Consider the following 7,806-nt stretch of genomic DNA (forward strand, 5'->3'; position numbering starts at 1 on the left):
AGCACTTTGGGAGGCCAAGGCGGGCAGATCACGAGGTCAAGAGTTCGAGACCATCCTGGCCAACATGGTGAAACCCCATCTCTACTACAAATACAAAAATTAGATGGGAGTGGTGGCACACACCTGTAGTCCCAGCTACTTGGGAAGCTGAGGCAGGAGAATCCCTTGAACCCCGAGGCGCAGGTTGCAGTGAGCCAAGATCGCGCCACTGCACTCTAGCCTAGTGACAGAGTGAGACTCCGTCTCAAAAAAAAAAAAAAAAAAGAAAAGAAAAGAAAAGAATGGGTTTTCCTATTTGCTAGCAGTTAGTAAGATTTTGCATTTTACTAAAATTAAGTTTCAAGCCTAGTGTGCCAATAAAAATAAACATTTTAATAGGTAAATGCCAAAATTATCCTGACACCTGTAAACCAAGTTATCAGCTGAAATAGATGAAATTATTTTAGAGATTATTCTGAACATCTGATTGTTAGATTTCTAAAATATATTTAAATATTATACTGTAGTTAAGTTACTGTATAGGAATAGAAGAAATAAGCTATTATTTTTCTTTTCTTGGCATCTGCTCTCTCTAATTTGGACATTTCATCTGTTGTAATTACTTTTCAAAAGCTAATAAAACTAATATTTGCTTAAAAAAGGTTTATTAAAACAATTTTTATATGGAAAAAGAACAGACTTTTCTTAGGACAATTTATATTAATAAGCCATAACTGTTTAATGTTTGTGCTGATAAAAATAATCTTCAGGCAATATTATGGACTAGATGGGTAAAGAAACTCTCCCAGTACAGAGCATCTAAATATGCTGATAAAAATATTTTTAAAAAGCTTTTCATAAAGCTACTTGACTGATGTAAATTAATCTTAGTCCATAAACAAAGATAAAATATGATATCACAGGGCCAAGAAATTATTAAAGCCTATTCTAACCCAAAAGGCATCTACTGATCTCTGGTGGCTTAGAGCCTAGGTTTTAAAGGGACACTGAATACAAAGGACAAGAGACAGCGTGTGGGCCTTGTGTGGGAGGTCAAGTTTGCCTGCCAATATGGGACACGGAAAGATTAGCCAGGCAATAGGGGTACACACACACATACATACATACACACATGGAAGCTTATATAGTTTATCTGACTTGGGCGAGGCTTGGCATAGAGTAGAAAAAACTAAAGACTCTCTTGAAAACTCATGATCATAAACTTACATTCAAGCACATATGGGGTAAGTTAAAAAAATCCTTTTTGAGAATTTAGTTTAACATAGTCTTGGATTGTGCCTATAGTTACCTGACTGAAGCAAAAGTAAATATTTCATGGAGAAATTCACTCTAAACACAATTCCTAAATAATTCTTCTGTCACATGACTCCATTATAAAAAGAAATTACAAAACAAATAAGAAACAAGCCACTGATTATGAGTAATCATTAAAAAGTCTGGAAACAACAGATGCTGGTGAGGATGTGGAAAAATAGGAATGCTTTTACACTGTTGGTGGGAGTGTACATTAGTTCAATCATTGTAAAAGACAGTGTGGCAATTCCTCAAGGATCTAGAGCCAGAAATATCATTTGACCCAGCAATCCCATTACTGGGTATATACCCAAAGGATTATAAATCATTCCACAATAAAAACACATGCACATGTATGTTTATTGCAGCACTAACAATAGCAAAGACTTGGAACCAACCCAAATGCCCATCAATGATAGTCTGGATAAAGAAAATGTGACACATAGACACCATGGAATACTATGCAGCCATAAAAAAGGATGAGTTCATGTCCTTTGCAGGGACATGGATGATGCTGGAAGCCATCATCCTCAGCAAACTATCACAAGGGCGGAAAACCAAACACCACATGTTCTCACTCATAAGTAGGAGTTGAACAATGAGAACACGTGGACACAGGGAGGGCAACATCACATGCCAGGGCCTGTCCGGGATGGAGGGAAAGGGGTGGGAGAGTATTAGGACAAATACCTGTGCATGAGGGGCTTAAAACCTAGATGACAGGTTGATAGGTGCAGCAAACCACCATGACACATGTATATCTATGTAACAAACCTGCGTGTTCAGCACATGTGCCCCAGAACTTAAAGTAAAATAATAATAATAAAAAAACAAACCAACAAACCATTATGAACAAGAGTTACCAGAAGCAGTAAATTGCATGCTCAGAGCCATGAATATTATAGTCATTGGTACTGGTAGATGCAGAATATAAAATCTATGTGTCTTATATATTTAAAGGAATGAATAAGAATTTAAAGTATAAACAAGAAATATAAGGCCATCCCATCAGATAAAGCAGTTTTAAAAGTGTTACCAACATAACTGGAAGGAACTAAAATGTGTTTATGGAGGTAAAAATTTAATAAGCAAGTTTTGTATCAGGTCAGACACTTGAAAACCGATTTAGTATCATGAGGACTTCCATTTTTATAATATAGTGGAATGGGTGCCAGACAATCATGTCACCTAAAACATTTTGCAATAACACATGAATTTAGATTGTCAAATCTGGCTCAAATGAATCAGAGATCTAACCCAGTATCAAGAATTACTAATTATTTTATGAATACCACTAAATTTAGGGCACAGGCAAAGTGAGAAGAGACCTGGGATCATTATTAGAGCTCCCAGTTCTTCCTTTCTATATCAGACGCACTCTGAACCCAGACTCATATGTGAGGTCTCTAAGTGTGTGCAGAAGAAAATACTTCAGATTATGAAACATTTCCATTTTATATTCAATACTTCAGATTATGAAACATTTCCATTTTATATTCATACAGTTACATGGCCTTTGTGACATTTTCCATTTCCTGTGCCACATAAATCCATAGATTCCAAATTTGTTTATGATAAATCAGTCTATGCAACCAAGAATATACTATTACAAGCTTTCCATAAATAAGGGCTCTCCTGTTAACAAATACAATTTGCTAGTTTTCAGGAAACTAGCTAGTTTTCAGGAAATTCAAACTTTGGAATTTATAACCACAAACTAGTTCTCATATGGGTTTATTGCCCAAATTTATAGTCCATGAATGGCCCGAAACAACCCAAGCTGTGGACTTAGTTGAAATCCTAGACTAGTACAGGAATATTACTAAAACAAAGACAAAAATGGTATGATAGACCCTACATTTATTCCAGACTCCTCTATCTCTCCCAAAGAATTCACAATTAGCATTCCAACAAAAATATTGAGAAAACTATTAGAAATCAACAGATCCACAGGTAAACACATCACCATGTGCTAGAAAAATTATGGTTGGAAGAACAGAAAACAGGATTCCAGCCACAAAATTGATAAAATTGAATAACTGAATACATAATATAAAGTCTATGATTTCATATATTTGAGATATTAATAAGAAGTTTACCTTGAATAAAGAACTTATAAATTTACAAACGAGCTATCAGAACTCTTAGACTTGGAAAATATAGTTGAAGTGAAATATTTAAAGGATTTAATAGCTGATTAAGTATGGTTGTAAGGAATTAACAAACTAACAACGTTTTAGAGAAGTTATTTGGAAGCAACCCAGAGAAAAAAGGTGGAAAATAGGAAAGAGAAGATAGATGACAAGCAAGCTAAAGACAGCAGGAAGTGATCCTAAGACAAAATAAATATGTGAGTAAATCTAAACAAATACTGACTGTATGAAACGATGATATTAGTATTGTAAAGGGACAAAAAATAATTAAAATAGCTGAAAATAATAGCAGAGAAATCAAAAGGCCATTTCTTGGAATTGTTTGGGAGTAAAAGACCCATTACTTGTATCATTTGGGAAAGTTAAGCATGCATAGATACTTTCTAGGATAACAACTAAAATAATAGAAATAAAAACTCCAAACTAGTAGAAAAATATGAGTAAGAAACCATAATCATTTTTCTAAAAAGGACAAAACACAAGCAAAAAATAAAACCAGGACAAATTGTTTACAATAAGATGGTAGAAATACATTTTTAAAAATCAATATTTGCAATAAATATGAAAAGATTAACTGCCTCAAATTAGTGCTGTCATGCGGAGAAAAAAGAATGCTTATACACTGTTGGTGGGAGTGTAAATTAGTTCAGTCATTGTGGAAGACATTGTGGCAATTCCTCAAACACCTAAAAACACAAATATCACTGGACCCAGCAATCCCATTACTGGCTATATACCCAAAGGAATATAAATTGTTTTATCATAAAGACACATGTACATGTATGTTCATTGCAGCTCCATTCACAATAACAAAGACATGGAATCAACCAAAATGCCCATCAACAGTAGAAAGGATAAAGAAAATGTGGTACATATGAATCATGGAATACTATGCAACCATAAAAAAGAACAAGATCATGTCCTTTGCAGGAACATGGATGGAGGTGGAGGACACTATTCTTAGCGAACAAATGCAGAAACAGAAGCCCAAATACAGCATGTTCTCATTTATAAGTGGGAGCTAAATGGTAAGAACACATGGACACATAGGCCGGGGCCTATTGGAGGATGGGAGCAGGGAGAGGATCAGAAAAATAATGAATGGACACTAGACTTAATACCTGGGTGTTGAAATAATCTGCACAACAAACCCCCATGACACAAACTTTACCTGTGTAACAAACCTGCACATGTATCCCTGAACTTAAAAGTTAAATTAAACACACACACACACACACACACACAAATTAGTGTTGCGAGAAAAAATCCTTAAATTGTTTATGGATCTCTTATAAACAGAACACATAAACATTTATGAAAATAATAACAAAACTTTCAGGCAGAAAAAATATGAGTTCATTTATTAAACAAGTATTTATTTGTTCTCTGGTATGTGCCAGGCACAGTTTGGCCTTCTGGAGACATCACTGCATAAAACAGTCAAAATACCTGACATCACGGAACATTAATTTACAACTTGTGGAAATGGACAAATAACTAACTAAATAAATTACATTGAGTATTAGAGGACTGAAATAAATGCTATGACAAAAGATAAAACAAAGCCGAAAAGAAAGGTTTGATGCTTTCTTTGGAAATGGGAGAAATGTATACACTTGGATGTTTATGCTGAAAAAATAAAAGGCTAAAAATTTATGTGCTAGACATCTAAGTTTTAAAAGTAACTTAGAAAAAGAACAACAGAATAAGCCAAAATAAAAATATAGCAATAGAAATCACTTATTTAGTGCATATTATATGACAGACAAGGTTCTAAGGATTTCCCTTATGACCTATAAACTGAACATTTATGAATCTATTGCAATTTTAAACTGCAGCAGTAAAAAGGAAACCATTTATAATAGTAGCAGCAAAAAAGGAATGCACGTAGAAATACGTCTTACAAAATGTGTTAAAACATTGTGCAAAAATTACAAAACTATCGTGAGACAGTAAAGATTTAAATAAATTAAGATACTTATCATTTTATGAATTGAATGATTCAATATCAATAAGATGCCAGGTTTCCCCAAACTGCATGAACTATAGATTTAGCATAATATTAATCAGAATCCTAACAGAATATTTTGGGTGGAAATTGTCAAGCTGATTTTACATTTATATGAAAATACAAAGGAACAGCCAAGGCCATCTTGAAGAAGGCAAATTTAGAAGACTTATTCAAACATCAAGGCTTGTTAAAGCTTTAATAAGCCTTTAACAAGCCTTGATGTTTGATTAAATAAGAGTGTAGTATTAGTAAAAATATAAATAAAAATAAATAGAACAGAATAGAGAAATTAGAGCCACACATATATGGTCATTTGATTATTACTACAAAGTTCCCAAAACAATACAGCATAAAATATAGTCTTTTCAAATAATGATGTAGGATAAATTAAACAATAATTTAAGTATGGGTAAAATATAAATCTTACGTGTATGTTATAATAAAATATTAATTTCAGTCAGAGTGTAATTCTGAATGTGAAAAACAATACAATACATCTTCCAGGACAATTAATTTGGGATTTCTAATCGTTATAAATCAAGCATCATAAACTGGACTTAGTTAAAATGAAAAACTTCTACCTATCAGAAGCTACTGAAGGCAAAAAAAAAAAAGTTAGCTGCTGTATAAGTAAACATGTTTGCAATAATTTTATTTGACCAAGGACTTATGCTTAAAATAGATGAAAAAATTCTACAAGTGAATGAGGAAAACATAATTCAGTTTTAATAAATGACTTGAAGACTTTAGCATTTCACAAGAAAAACATGGAAAGAACCAAAAAGCACAAGAAAAGGTGCTTAACTTTTTCACTAATAAGAGAAATTAAAACAGTAGTTGCTGAAGAGACCAGATAATCAAGTGTTAGTGAGGATGAAAAATAACTAGAACTTTCACACAATAATACTGGGAGTCTCTATTGCAATAACCACTTTGGAAAACACTTTGGAGAAATTCAGCTAATACCAAACATATATCTACTCTGTAACTCAGTAATTCAGCACCCAAGTATATCCCTAACTTAGTTGAGTGATATACCTACCACCAGATATGTACAAGGCTGTTAATAGAGGCTTAGCTTATAATCACCTAAAACTGAAAATCACCCAAATGTCCATCAATAGTGAAACGGATAAATAACTGCTGGTATATTCATGTAACAGAATACTAAGTAGCAATAAAAAACAAACTGAATTCATAAACATGGATGAATAAAAAAGGCCAGGCGTGGTGGCTCACGCCTATAATTCCAGCACTTTGGGAGTGCGAGGCGGGTGGATCACAAGGTCAGGATTTCGAAACCAGACTGACCAACTGGTGAAACCCCGTCTCTACTAAAAATACAAGAATTAGCCAGATGTGGTGGCGGGTGCCTGTAGTCTCAGCTACTCAGGAGGCTGAAGCAGGAGACTCCGTGATCCCAGGAGGTGGAGCTTGCAGTGAGCCAAGATCGCGCCATTGTACTCCAGCCTGGGCAACAGAGCGAGACTCTGTCTCAAAAAAACAAAACAAAACAAAAAAAAGATATAATGTTGAGTGAAAGTATTCATACAAAAGAGTATACACCATTTAAATTTATTTATATAAAATTGAAGTACATGCAAAATGAATTTGTGCTAATAAATGTGAGGATAGTAGTTATTGTTAGAGGAGGTATTGATGGGGAAGAGGAAAAGTGGAAGTATTTTGTAATGCTTGACATGTATATCTCGATATTAGTGGCAATTGCACAGATATATACATGTGGAAATATTTATCAAAATGTAGCATAATGACTTATGTGCTTTTATACATGTTTATCATACTCTAAGAAAATATATTTAACAGGGTGACAGAGATAGCAATTGCAATGCATAGCCATACTTTAGACCCTGACTCAAACATCCTTTAAAATATATATTTATGAGACGGTTTAAAAATTAAATACTTACTGGATATTTGAAGATATTAGGGAACTATTAATTTTGGTGTGTAACAATTTAAAAAGAGTTCATATATCTTTATTTAGTATATCTTAAGTTCTGGGGTACCTGTGCAGAACGTGCAGGTTTGTTACACAGGCACACATGTTCCATGGTGTATGCATACACGTGCCATGGTGGTTTGCTGCACCCATCAACCCGTCATCTACATTAGGTATTTCTCCTAATGCTATCCCTGCCGCAGCCCCCCAGCCCTGACAGGCCCTGGAGTGTGATGTTGCCCTCCCTGTGTCCATGTGTTCTCACTGTTCAACTCCCACTTTTGAGTGAGAACATATGGTGTTTGATTTCCTGTTCCTGTGTTAGTTTGCTGAGAATGATGGTTTCCAGCTTCATCCATGTCCTTGCAAAGGACATGAGCTAATTG

This window comes from Pongo abelii, chromosome 22 (assembly GCF_028885655.2).
Source record: "Pongo abelii isolate AG06213 chromosome 22, NHGRI_mPonAbe1-v2.0_pri, whole genome shotgun sequence".
NCBI classification, from domain to species: Eukaryota; Metazoa; Chordata; class Mammalia; order Primates; family Hominidae; genus Pongo; species Pongo abelii.